Below are 14152 nucleotides of genomic sequence, written 5' to 3' on the forward strand. Positions count from 1 at the left end.
GTATAAAATGGAGTTGCTGTACCTTTTAGACACAACATCTTCTGTTTTCAAGATGTTACATAAGCACTTTGCCGATGGATCAACTATTGCAGGGTTCCCAAATTTTGGAGATTGGTGGGGAAAATGGGAATTGGGAGAGAATATAATGCTATGGCTATTCTGAGAAAATGGCTGGCAGACGTAGCAGGTACAAGACATCCATTGACTGGACAGGAAGATTTCCAAACAAAGCACTTGGCTGTAGCCCCTATTATTTTTATTTCCTAAGAATGAATTCATGTTATTTCTTTATACATTTGATAAACACCCAAACAAACATATGGATAAAGGGTGTCATGAAGTATTCTTAGCAATAAAGATTACATTTGTTGTGGTCTGCCAGCAGCCTGCGGAGCTAGCAACAGAGTTGGACAGTGATGAGGCTGAGGTGGGGCCAGGACCATCAGGGAGTGAGGTGTGGACTCCAGAGCCTCCAGAGACCGATAGTAGTGAGGCAGGGGAACAGGAGGAGCCTGTTCCTAATGCACGCATGAGAAGAGCTGCCAGAAGGCAAGAGCAGCTCAAGCAAAGAGGACAACTTGGGAGTAGGGCCAAGAGATGATTGGCCTCCCCCATAAGGCTTAAAACAGACCAGCAATGGCGTTTGGGCTTTGCTGGAAAACAACGTTGGTAGCTTCATCTTCTTCTTCGTCTATGTCTTGCATTTATTTTTGTATTTGTGACTTCTGAACATTTGCCAAGAAAAGCCTTTGGCAGTTTGTCTAATTGGACCAAGGTTTGTGATAGGACTGAGGAATTTGTGTTGGGAGGAATTTGCTTTAATTTAGTTGAACTATGCTGAGAATGAAGTAATTCTCAGCTGTTCATATAAGGTTTGTTTATTTGTTCACTGACTGAGTTTCCTACTACCTACTTGGGCCTGGGTCACAACAACATTTGAGAATGGTGCTCTGCTTTGCAGCATACTATCTTTCCGCTTTAATTTAAAAAATTAACAGTCCTAAAAATGGCATAAAGCTATGGAGGTTGCAAGGGACATGTGCATGGGTGCATTGGGGAACCCAGGTGCAACTATATTTGAATTAGCTGTGGGGAAAGAGAAAAGAAACAACATAAAATAAACATAGTAGTAACCTTGAAAACCCTATCAACACCTATGAATCGAAACCTGTATTTGCTAGCATGCATGAAAACGACCAATGAACTTCCAATGACAGGATAGGCTCCCAATGTGTACCTGTACATTTCCACAAAATTATGTTGCAATGGTTCCCCCTTTCCAACCAATGTTAATTGGCAGCGATGAATAGAGGCAGATGTCTATATATGTCTTATATTCAGTAAATCTGTGTTCTCCAAACTTCCTGAGATTTTGAAGGAAAGCTCTAAGAGTAACAAAGATAGCCACAGACAATAATGATTCCAAGCGTTCTCTTCGCCGATGATGTTAAACTATTTAACACTACCAACAATGCGGCTGCCCTTCAAAAAGACCTTGACTTTGTGTCAGAATGGTCAAAAATTTGTCAACTCCAATTCTCAACCAACAAATGCTCTGTCTTACACATTGGAAAAAAGAATCAGAACACTAAATACAAGCTTGATGGACATGACCTTGTAGATGACCCCCACTCCATCAAAGACCTTGGAATTTTCATATCAAATGATCTAAGTGCCAAAGCCCACTACATCGCCAAAAAAGCTTTAAGAGTTGTAAACCTAATCTTGCGTAGCTTCTTCTCCAGAAAGATTACGCTACTAACCAGAGCATACAAAACATTTGCTAGACCAATTCTCGAGTACAGCTCGCCTGTCTGGAACCCACACTTCATTTTGTAAGGGGCGTGCCTATCGTTCCTGTCCTAATGTTCCCTTTGGTTGTATCCAATTTGTATGGTTATTTCATGCTTATACTTATATATATTGTTGTGTTTGACAAATAAATAAATAAAAATAAATAAAAAATAAATCATAATTGCCCCAATTTGACAATGATAATGTTGAAGTGATAGACAGCTTCTGTCCTTTAGATCAAGCATCAACAATAAAGGAACAAGAAATCAAGAAATATGCTGCAGACTATCACTTGATAGAGAAATCATGAAGGCCCTGGAAATGATTTTCAGATGCTCTGGTGGATCTCTATCTACAAAAATACAAACAGTGCAGACAATGTTATTCCGTGTCACACTCTATGGAAGTTAAAGTTGGATTTTGAAGAAACAGGATAGAAAGATTATTGACTCTTGGTGTTGGAGAAAACTCTTAGAATTCCATAGACAGCCAAGAAAACAGCTCATCAATCAGATCAACCCAGAGTGCTCCCATGAGGCACAAATTATTATAATTCAGATATATTATGCAAAGATTTGGTTCTTTGGAGAAAATTCTAATGTTGGGAAGTGTAGAAGAATACAGAAGAAGAGGACAACCAAGAGCAAGTTGGATGAAATCAGTTATAATAGCAATGCGTATACCATTGAACTATCTGAAGGACTAGATTAAAGAAAGATCATCTTGGGAAAATCTATGTCCTCATGGCCATAATCAATCAATCAATTCCTCCACTACTGAGTCTTTTTTCTCCTATTTCATAAGATTGTTCAGCTGAAGTATTACAGTTTCAGTGGGTTAAACATATTCAAAACCACACAAAGCAATGTTCTATTTAGCTACAAACCTGTCTGACTTTTCTCAAACAGCTAAACAAGGTTAAATCTGGTTAATACTTAATGTGATAACATAGCAGCTTAATGACACTAGAACTGCTGAGCAGAAATGGTCTGCACTCCAGCAGTTTGAAACCGGCTCCACAAGATGGGGTGAGCTCCTGCCGCTTGTTCTCCAGCTCCTGCCCACCCAGCAGTTCGAAAACAATGCAATATTGCAAATAGATAAATTGGTACCAGTTCAGTGGGAAAAACCTAGCTGTATTTGTGTGTGCAGAGAGTGAAAGTCGGCACTGGATCTGGTTGAACATGAGGCAACGCAACACAAGGTGAGGTGAGGTGAGGTGAGACCAGTAGAGGAGACCGGAGAAGCCAGCAATCCAAGTGCCGCTAATTAGCTGTAACCTAGTTTGCATCAAGGAGAGGCACACAAGTGCTGAATAGCATGAACTAGCAATCTAGGACAATGCATTGTGTCTAGCATTTGTACATTTCCCTGACATTGTATGCCATATGTGAAATAAATAAATAAACCTGGTTAATAGGCAAGATGGAGAAGTAAAAAAGAAAAAAAGAAACCTGAATGAGGTGGTAGTAAACCACTTCCAACTGTTACCAAGATACCAGTAACTTAAGGGACATACTTATGAAATCATGAAGCATTCAATCCGATCACAGGATATTTCATTTCATTATTTCATTTCATTTCATTGCTTCTAGTTAAACAACTGTTTTCTATTATTTAATAATTGCCATTTCACAGATAGTTGCTTTTATTATGATATCTTTGGCACATTGTTCAAAATATCAATCAACTTTGTGAAGATTACTTCTAGATAAATTACACGAATCTGACAAGTAATTGTTTAAAATCATCATTTCTTTTTTCCTACTATTGACTTAGAACAGTTAATTTAATTCATTCTCTAAAATTGTATCAACCTCAGTATTTACTTCAAATCAATAATTTAAAGCACTTAATGCAGCTGAGTAAACAAGACCTTTTATGGATGGGATATATTTTGTTAGATTTGTTTCTTATTACAAATTATATTATCATATTATCTTTTACTAAAATGCTTCATTATGATTATATAGTATTGCTTTACGATGGTGCCATATAAATGGATTGCTTTATTTAGTTTATCTGAAGTACAGAAAAAACGTTTCACAAAGATAGACATACAGTACAAAGAATTTAGTGGCATTATTGTCTTACCATATTTTTCCATACAATTATGCAGAATTTAGCCTATGATTTCTGACCTCCATATTAGGATCTTCTATGTCATGTCATGTCATGTCTAAGGAGTTTCCTATAATTTTAACCTAACAAGAGCAACAACCTATATTAGATAACCTGAAAGTACAGGTAGTCATCAACTTACAACAATTCATTTTGTGACTGTTCTAAGTTACAACAGCACTGAAAAAGTGACTTATGACCATTTTTCACACTTATGACTATTGCAGCATTCCCATGGACACATGATCAAAATTTGACAACTGGTTCATATTTATGATGGCTGCAGTGTCCCAGGATCATGTCATCAACTTTTGCGATCTTCTGACAAGCAAAGTCAATGGAAAAACCAGATTCATTTAAGAACCATGTTACCAACTTGACATTTGCAATGATTCATTTAACAATGGTGGCAAGAAAGGTTATAAAATGGGGCAAAAGTCATTTAACAAATGTCTTACGTAACAACATAAATTTTGGGCTCAGTTGTGGCCGTAAGTCAAAGACTACCCATAATTTCCCCAAATACATCCCGTGAGCTTCATTCTTGAATGAAGTCTTGTAGCAGATATCCCCAGTCCCAATCCATCCTATTAAAGGAGAGAGACCTGCCAGTTCTGTAAAGAATTATAACTGCATTACCCTGGCACAGTTTTAGTTCCACTTCTGGTTGGGAGTACGAGGGATAGTGCTAGACGGGGGATCCAGTGGTGTGTTGCTACCTGTTTGCCCCTGATTGGGCGAACCGGTAGAAGCAGTAGCAGGAGGCTCCACCCACCCACCCAGACGCTTCTGCACTAAAGTGTGTGCGCGCGCAGAAGCAAACCGGTAGCAAACTAAATTGAAACCCACTATTGAGCCCATTTTTGCTGTAAAATTATACATTTTAAATCCTTGAACAGGAATATAGTTTCTTTAAGCTCTTATGAAGAAACGACTGGAGCTTCTGGATTGCTAAAATTTGGTCTTAAAGATGCTGTATCAACAAATAAATACAGGATTAGCAAAGACATTGGGCAAGATTTATAAAAAACAAACTGCCTGCACTACATTAGCAATTAACATGAGTTTGAAAAACTTATTTGCGGGGGGGGGGGGTTGTGCTAGCATTACTTCTATTTTAGATATTAAGTTGATGAATTGATTGTTTCCTGAAGGTTGCCCATGGGATTCAGGTTGGGAATAAAACCAGGCACCAGTCCAGATGTCTTTCACTGCACCACGTCAAAGTTTACATTTAACAGCACAAATGCTTAATGTGATACTGTGAAAAAATGCAGCATGTAATATGCAACTTCTAGCTGAAAACAAGCTTATGCAAAGGGTGTTGGTGCAAAAGGCGAATTTTTCAGACTGTGATTTCAAGTACATCACATAAAATCCCCATCTGGTTGAGATTACATTTAAAATAAATATTTACATGGAGGAATTCTGGAGAAAAATATGTGCTTTAAGCAAAAACTGAACTCTTGAGAGTTGTAACTCACTAATTGCCACTTGGTGTTTAATATGCTGCCTTTTTTAAAAAAAACAACCCAGAAGATGAATAATAAATTACACATCACTATGATGTTGAGGAGGAAGAAGCTGGTTCTACTGTTAAGAAGCTGGAAGGATCTGAACATATAAATGGAAACAGGAATCTAGTCTGATTCGGGTGATCAACAACATTTTTTAAGTGTAACCAAGTGGAAATCCAGTTCACATTGAAGCACATTGTGCTTTCTAAAAAAATGCTTAAAACAAATACATGAACATGTTAAGTTATATGAAGAGGTTCCATTTTGGAAGCAGAAAAAAAATGGGCGTTTATAAAAGTCAGATGCAGTTGGGTGACAAGATAGAGAAAGAAAGAAAGAAAGAAAGAAAGAAAGAAAGAAAGAAAGAAAGAAAGAAAGAAAGAGGGAGGGAGGGAGGAAGAAAGAAAGAAAGAGAAAGAAAGAAAGAAAGTCTCCAGGTGGGTGGAACTAATCACTGATATTTGTGAGTAACAGAATATGGATGTTTTTTCCAGTGGATTCATCAGATTCTCCAAGGACAACTTTTTAAACATACTGTAATCAAACTTCTGATCATTTTGTATGATATGAATCAACTCTGGGGAAAAGCAATTCCTTTAAGAGGTTCAGAACAGCTGGCCAAATGGAAAAGAAGGACAATTGGTACATAGCAGTATTATGAAGTCACAGGTCTTGCACAATCATGGACAAAGCTGTCCAAAGATAAACTTCAATAGGAGAAATTTATGGAACAACAGAGTTACCCCATATCTCCACCTCCTTGCCAAAACAGTCACTGTCCCAATAATAAGATACCTAGACATCCTATACACACATCAGAATTTGAATACTGTCAAGGATAGCCTTTCCCTATTCTGTTGTAAGTCCTGTTCAGGTAATTACCTGAATTAATGACTGTTCAAAGTTGAATGGTAAAGTATAAAGAGGAGTTCTAGAACCCTACTTTATCAAACTACTTTTCTTATGGCCAATGCAGAAGCTTTTGCTTTTTGGTGAATATAGTCAGGTCATTTTTATAGCAGAATTCTTAGAAAAAGCTAACCCATGTTTCAATGAACATTTGTTAAATAATTTTGAATTTGAATCCATTCTCGTTTGGTATACATAATTTTATTGTCTTTAAAATATAAAAATCCAGTCTAAGACCAGGAGAGGGCGATGAAGCCTAACAAATAAAATGATTTTAGCAAAAACTGCTGAATAAACTGTCCTTTATACTTTTTTTTTTGTTTGAGGAGAGGGTGGGAGTCATTACCATAGCAATATATATTTGCCCTGGTCCCAGTAGATCATCCATACAGAGTTTTGCTTCTGGCTGTGAATTTAATAACACTTGTCATCATAACTTTATTGGGAAGGCATGGACGTGAAGGCAATCTTTGAGATGAAAGGAAAATCATGTTAAGCAATCCAGTGGCTGGTTTTGGGAGCTTCCTGTGGAGCAGATGGGGAATAAAGTGTTTAACTGGACAGTGTCCCAGACTAAATTCCATGGAAGGACTTGTACTTAGTTAAAAATATGCAATGCATTTTTAGGAACCCTCTGTTCCAAAATATAACCACTTCTTTCTTCTTCAACTTTCACTCTTTGATATATTTCATTTTGAAGACATTATTTAAAATGACTGGTCATTTGATGAAATCCAAAAAGAAAGAAAAAAAATCACATGTATTAATGTTTCTGTAGTACTGTAATAAAAAAGCTGGACACTCACTTCTAGAATCAGTCTAGACGTAAACTTCTGTAAATTGAAATGCTGGTCAAGGCTTATAATTTTGTTTTGTTTTTCTTCTCAAGGACACTCCCTTTATATAGACAATGTAACTTATAATTTCACAGGCCCAGTTAGTTTTTTTCATTCTTTTTCTTTTATGGGAGAAAATGGCTTTGATCAGAGTGAAAATAAATCTGTTCTAATCCCTGCTGAATGTTTGTCTTCATTTTGCAGTTTTACAGTCACACTCCAGAAGTTTCAGAAGGTGGAAACAGGTGTGTTACATTTAAGCAGAATAATCCTCTAGTTATTGTAGAGAAGGAGATAACTGTTATTTGGTGTTGGTGAAATGTACCCCGTATATACTCAGCTCAAATAGGAGAGGGGAAAGCACAAAACTGAGTCAATAGAAAGATTTTATGAATGACACATATACCCATAATATTCCCTGAAAAATCATGACACATGAGCAGACATGGTGTTAATGACAGTGCCTACATGCAACCCACATGGAGATTCCTCCAGGATGGAAACCACATTGCCACACATGCACCCACATATAAAATGATTGGTCAGACAGGAAAACCCAGTCCACAGTAAAAGTAGTTTTGTTTTGTTTTCAAATCAAATCTGATTCTGTAAATTTGCCTAATACTGGGGTGGGTTTTAACTTTTAGGCCTACAACTCTGCAACTTTATGGGGGATTCCCACCTGAATACAGGTAGCCCTCAACTTACGACCACAATTGAGCCCAAAATTTCTGTTGCTAAGTGAAACCTTTGTTAAGTGAATTTTGCCCCATTTGATGACTACAGTTGTTAAGTGAATCACTGCAGCTGTTACGTTAGTAAGGCTGTAAAGTGAATCTGGCTTCCCTGTTGATTTTGCTTGTCAGAAGTTTGCAAAATGTGATTACATGATCCTGGGACACTCTAACTGTGATAAATATGAATCAGTTGCCAAGCATCCAAATTTTGATCACATGATCATGGGGATACTGCAATGGTCGTAAGAGTGAAAAATGGTTGTAAGTCACTTTTTTCAGTGCTGCTGTAACTTTGAATGGTCACTAAATGAATTGTTGTAAGTCAAGGACCACTTGTACTAACCAGTTCTGACCTTGGTTAGTTTTTCAAGACAGTAAAAATCTATTAGATGTTACCATATAGCTTATGGCAATCAACCACCTCAGCCTTGGATTCTGTTTTAAATAACCCAAATGCACAAATGCAAAGAGATGACTAAGAGCTACTGCCTGCCTCTCTCTCTCTCTCTTTGTGCATTATGAAGTAGCTTGTGGTTTGATTTTGGTATCAGTGCCATTCACAGCTGTTAATTTACTTGACGTACTGCTTGAGTATGCAGGGCTTATATAAGAGTAAAAGCTCTGGCTGCTGGATGACCTTTCTGTGACTTTCTCTATGTTACACACAATGTATCAAATCTTTATTTTATAGCCGCCTTTATCGCTTTAAGAATTATATCTGATTTTTATGAAGGGCATCATATGTTATTATTTATCAAGGCTCCAGTTTGGCTTGAAAGATATTCCAGCTACATTCCTGTTCCTAATAATGCTGCTATAGTACACAAAGTAGATCTAAATGGAACAAAATTTCTTTGACCTCAACTAATCCCGTACATTTTTTTCTTTTAACAATTGCTAGTCAGAATGGTCCGTACTGTCAATATTTATAAAGTGTTTCCCCCCCATAAATACAATCAGCTGGTTCTGCGCCTACATATTGTCAATGAAGCCCATGTGGTACAGAACTGATGGTCTCTTTTGAGGCCCCCTTGCTGTTTCATCAAGTATATTGTGTTTCTCCCCAAAATAAGACCTTGTCTTATATTTTTTTAAACCCGAAATAAGCGCTTGGCCTTATTTTCAGGGAGGTCTTATTATTTTGGGGCGTGTGGAGCAAGACGAGGCTCCTCTTGCCGTCTTACCTGATTTCTAGCTCTGATTTACCTGATTTCTAGCTCTGTAAATATTAATATTAATATTTAAATATTAATATTTAAATATTTTCAGGGAGGGCTTATTTTCGGGGGGGAGGCTTATTTTAGCACATGCGCTCAAAGTCCCAGTTGGGCTTATTATCAGGGGATGTCTTATTTTTGGGAAAACAGGGTATTATTAAAATTCTAGGGCCAGTAATGAAATACCTCCCAAGGACATTTCCTGAAATTGTTTGCCATCTTCTTCTGTCCTCATGATATATTCCTGGACTGAATTTTATGTTCTTTAGGTGAATACAGGCCAGCAAAGAGAATGGAAAATATGTTAAAACTGGAGTTTGGAAATAATTTTGAGACATTCCTGTAGCTTTATTTCAATCACTGAAATTGAAATGCCATGGTATGCAGTTAAGTGAAAATCAGATGGAATATTATAATTGTCAAAAATTGTTGTGGAAAATTGGTTTTTGTTTATTTAATTTATATGCCAACTTTATTTTTTTATAAATAACTCAAGGCAATGAGCATCTTTAACATTCCTTTCTCCTCCTGTTTTTCCCACAACAGCCCTGTGAAGTATGTTGGGCTAAGAGAGAGTATAATAGGCAAAGAGTTATAACTTTTTGAAAAGCTGTCAGAAACAAAGGTCCAGATTAATATCGTCACTATCATGATCACGGTCTCTTTCCCTTTCTTGCTTTCAGATTGAAAATTTACTCTTGTTCTCTTATCTTCTTAACAGTATTTGTGTATTGTAATAGTGGTGAATATCTGTAGTTCGGGTATAGGATGAGGGTGAAGGTTCTGAATGTGTCAAGAGGGCTTGTGGGTTGGTTTCTGAATGTTTTGATACCAGACTAGGTAACATCTTCAGCAGAGTTTAGGTGATGTCAGTGTCAGTATTCTTCTGTTTATAAGGGCTTCAGGTGCGGGTGTGTCAAGAGAGGGTCTTGTGATGGGTCATCAGTGAGTCATGAGTGAGTCCTGTAATGGGTCTTGCGATAAGGAGATTACATCAGGTCAGAGTCATTGGTAGGTGAACTGCTGGTGTGGGAGGGGCAGGGGTGAAATGCTACTGGTTCAGACCGGTTCGGCCGAATTGGTAGCAATGGCAGCGGTTGGTTTGGAGAACTGGTAGCGACGGCAACGTGAGGCTCCCCCCACCCACCCGGTCATCGTTACTTCCTAATTTTATGCACCGGTAGAGAAGGTAAGTAGATTTCACCACTGGGGAGGGGGTTGTGTGAGTTGGTGGAGGATTGGTGCTGTCTCTGGTTGGCTGTGCAGTTGATTTGGATTCTGAGGGGTTCTTAGGTTGGTTTTAGGTCAATGTGTCTGTGGATGGAATTGCTTGTGGAGTGCCAAGCTTTGTGTTGCTCCAATCGAACTGGTGCTGTTTGGTGTCAGTGTGGGTAGATATTAAACATTTGAGATTGTGGTGTTTGAGTGCCAGCTGGTGTTCGTGGATCCTAGTTTTTGATTGACATGATGTTTGTCCCACATGGAATTGGTTGCAATGGTTACAGTTGACTTTCTAGATTACATTGTTTCTTTCATCCTTCTGTATTTGTGCATTACACAAACTTGATTGTGCACCATGGGAATTCTCTGATTAAGTCCTGCATTACATGCTCATTCATGAGAAAATATTGACCTTTCAATTGCCTATTATCATCAATTTAGGTTACATTTAATTGACTTTTTTCAGTGCTAATGATAATTGATATAGGTCCAGTTGTTTTAATTTTAGACTATTTTCTAGTTACAATGAATATCTTGTCACTTGAATTGCCTATAAACAGCATCCACTGATGGATAAAACTTGTTAAAAGTGTGCTTGATTCTTGCAGTTCCTTAATTATAGAAATAGCCAGAAGGGAGAACTGGCTAAGTTGTAAAGGCAGTAGTGAATGTTCCTTAACATTCATAATACTGGAAAGAGAACATATGAATTCTACCTAAATCTCACTGTACTGGGTTATTTCCAGCCAATCTCCAATATTCAGTTATTTTGAAAATGCTGGACTTTTATGGTGGGGTTTCAGTTCCAGAAGGGGTGGCGTGGTTACTCAATAGTTAAGATGCTGAGCTTATTGGCTGGAAAGCTGGCAGCCCAGGTTTGAGACCTGAGCTCCACGTGACGGACTGAGCTCTTGTCCTCATCCCAGCTTCTGCCAACTTAGCAGCTCGAAAGCATACAAATGCAAGTATACAAATGCAAGTAGATAAATAGGTACCACTTTGTTGGTAAGATAACTGCACTATACAATGTCATACTGGCACATAACCATGCAATGCCTTCAGACAACGCTGGCTCAATGTCCTTGAAATGGAGATGAGCACTGCCCCCTCTAGTTGTCAACAACTAGCAGGGTAAAATCCACAGGGACTTTTTTACCATTTTTTATCCTTCAGTTCCAGGGTTTTCTGAATTAGACAATATCAATACTGACTGCTACAGTGTCAGGTCTAGTTATAAAACAGTACCTACTTGGTTGATGTTCATGCTGGAACTTAAATAGGAAGTCTGGCTCCATATTACTCAGCTGCACCTTTCCATGGCTTTTGAAAATATCAGCTATGGTAATCTCCATGACCACAGCTCCAATGGGACTTGAAGATACTGTTGTTTCATTATTCCTGTGAATGGCAATTTCCATAGGCAAGGGTGTAAGACTTCTGCTCAGTGTTATGGAGGCTGGCTTAGGGTACTCCTCAAAAGAGGTTATCCAAATCTGGAGATTCGTCATGTTCTCTTTTTTCACATTAATCCAAGAAAGGTGTTCATATTCAAGAACTATGTATAATATTGGTATTACGCCAGGTAAGGGCATACAAACTAAAGTTAATCCAGAAACATTCCTGTTTAATTGAAAAGCAGTCAGGGAATGAGAATTCAGCTTGTTGTAGATGAGATGAGATTTCTCTTGAAGACTTAGATTTGTCGCTTGAGTTTATTCATAGATTCAGCATGAATGTGGATGTCCAAATTGTAGATTGTTGGGGATGTGTTTGCAGAGATAAGACTAATTCATCAACTGCCGATTCCAGGAGATGTCACAGCTGATCATCATGATCCACATCTTGATTATGAATCTCTATGACAGGGGTGTCAAACTCATGGCCCACAGGCTGGATGCACCATGCGCTGGCCACATCCACCTCCAGTTTAGTGAAGGGGGCGGAAATCATGATACTTCACGTGACAACAACATGACATTACGAGTTTGACACCTCTGCTCTATGATATGGTCTTCGCAGGTAGGACATGTGGAAGAGTAGGCTGCTTAGAAAAAATGTGGATATCTGTGCTGAATTCTTCCCCTCCTATTTGAGTCTTCTCCTCAGCATCAGTGTGGCAGAATTGCCAATAAAGCTGCAACTTTGAAACAGGTATGGAAAAAGACACGTGATTTATAAGCTCTGCAGCCACCAACGAACAAAGTAAAGCACACAGATAAAAGTATTTTTCCTTCAAAGGGAGTGAATGGTCCAGAGGAAAGGAACTACAGAAGCAAAGCAAAGTACAACATAATGTGGAAGGGTGCATGGTGGCCACTGTGAGGAAAACAAGTTCTTAGAAGAGTAGAAGTATGGTAGCAAAATAGAATCATAGAATGTGCAGTACTTGAGGCAACATTGAAATGCTTAGTTCTCCATAAGCTTTATCAATTTTTTACTGGCAGTGTGTCTATTAAGTTTTTATTAAGACAATTATTCTTTCTTGAAGACAGTAAGAGTAAATGAGTGGAGAAATAACTTGAGGTTTACTAATTATGAATATCTGTGCTTACGTCATTTATTACTTATGCATATTTATGACGATCGTTTTCTCCTCCTTTCCTGAAATGTAAAAATATGAGGGCATCCTTTTGTCTGTAGGGGTCGCTCCCATCGTTTTCTGGAGGAAATTCTTCTAATGTATGCTGTTAAATAAATAGTATAGTGACCCTTAATTATTGGCATTTGGATCCTGCATTTGATTCCACACCGTTAAACCGAGAAGAAGAAAAAAGAAATTCTAGAGAGAACTGAGGTGGAACAAGATTTGTAAGAAGAAAATATTGCTAGTAATACTATAGAGCCGTGATGGCGAACCTATGCTCTCTTGCCTGAGATGCAGACTCATCTTTCCGGGTACGCGAGCTGTCGCCCAAGTCACCTGCAGCTGCACATGCGCGCATACCCCAGCTGGTGTTCGGGCCTTTGGTGCACGTGTGCATAATTCCAGAGACCCAGCTGGTCTTCAGAGCTCTCCTGTGCAGGCGTGAGCATTTGTGCATGTGTTCGCAAGTACCTGCACTGTGCACACATGTGCAGATAACATTTGTGATGTGCACTGCACACGTGAAAGCCGTGCACATGTGCAGATGGTGCAATTGCACACACAGCGCATGGGGGAACCACGCGAAAGCCGCATGCATGCGCAGATGGTGCAGTTGTGCATGCAGAGTCCGGGGGAGGAGCCGCACATAAGTGAAGCGTGTATCTATTTTGGCACTTAGTGAATAAAAGGTTCGCCACCACTGCTATAGTGTGTAGTTTAATAGAGTATAATAATGGTTATAGTAATAATTAATGTAGCAATAATAGCAGCAGAAAAAATACAAGATAGAGACAATAGAAAAAAACTCACATATAGATTTGTAGGTTTCACATTTCTAGCTTGGTTTATTTTTTTAAAAATAAAACATCTTCCCAGCTATTATAGGGAGATATTAAACATTTCATGTCCAGGGATCAGTTGTAGCTCTTTTGAGTTTGGATTAGTCTAATTAAGCACATTAAAAAAAAAATCTGTGACATTGTATTCTTGAAGTGGACAAACTATTGACACTGGATAGCAGTAGAACATTCCATTCCATTCCATTCCATTATTGCAACAGCTTCTCTACAGTAGGTACTGGCTTCTTTCTGAGCTAAGTATAAAGTGCTGGTTTTAATTTATAAATTCTATAAAATTTGAAAGCAGATTATTTGAAACACCACATTTTCCCATTTGAGCTTTCCCATATGGATGTTCCTTAGAAACGTCCTTTCCA

The sequence above is a fragment of the Ahaetulla prasina genome, chromosome 2, assembly GCF_028640845.1.
Source record: "Ahaetulla prasina isolate Xishuangbanna chromosome 2, ASM2864084v1, whole genome shotgun sequence".
NCBI lineage: Eukaryota > Metazoa > Chordata > Lepidosauria > Squamata > Colubridae > Ahaetulla > Ahaetulla prasina.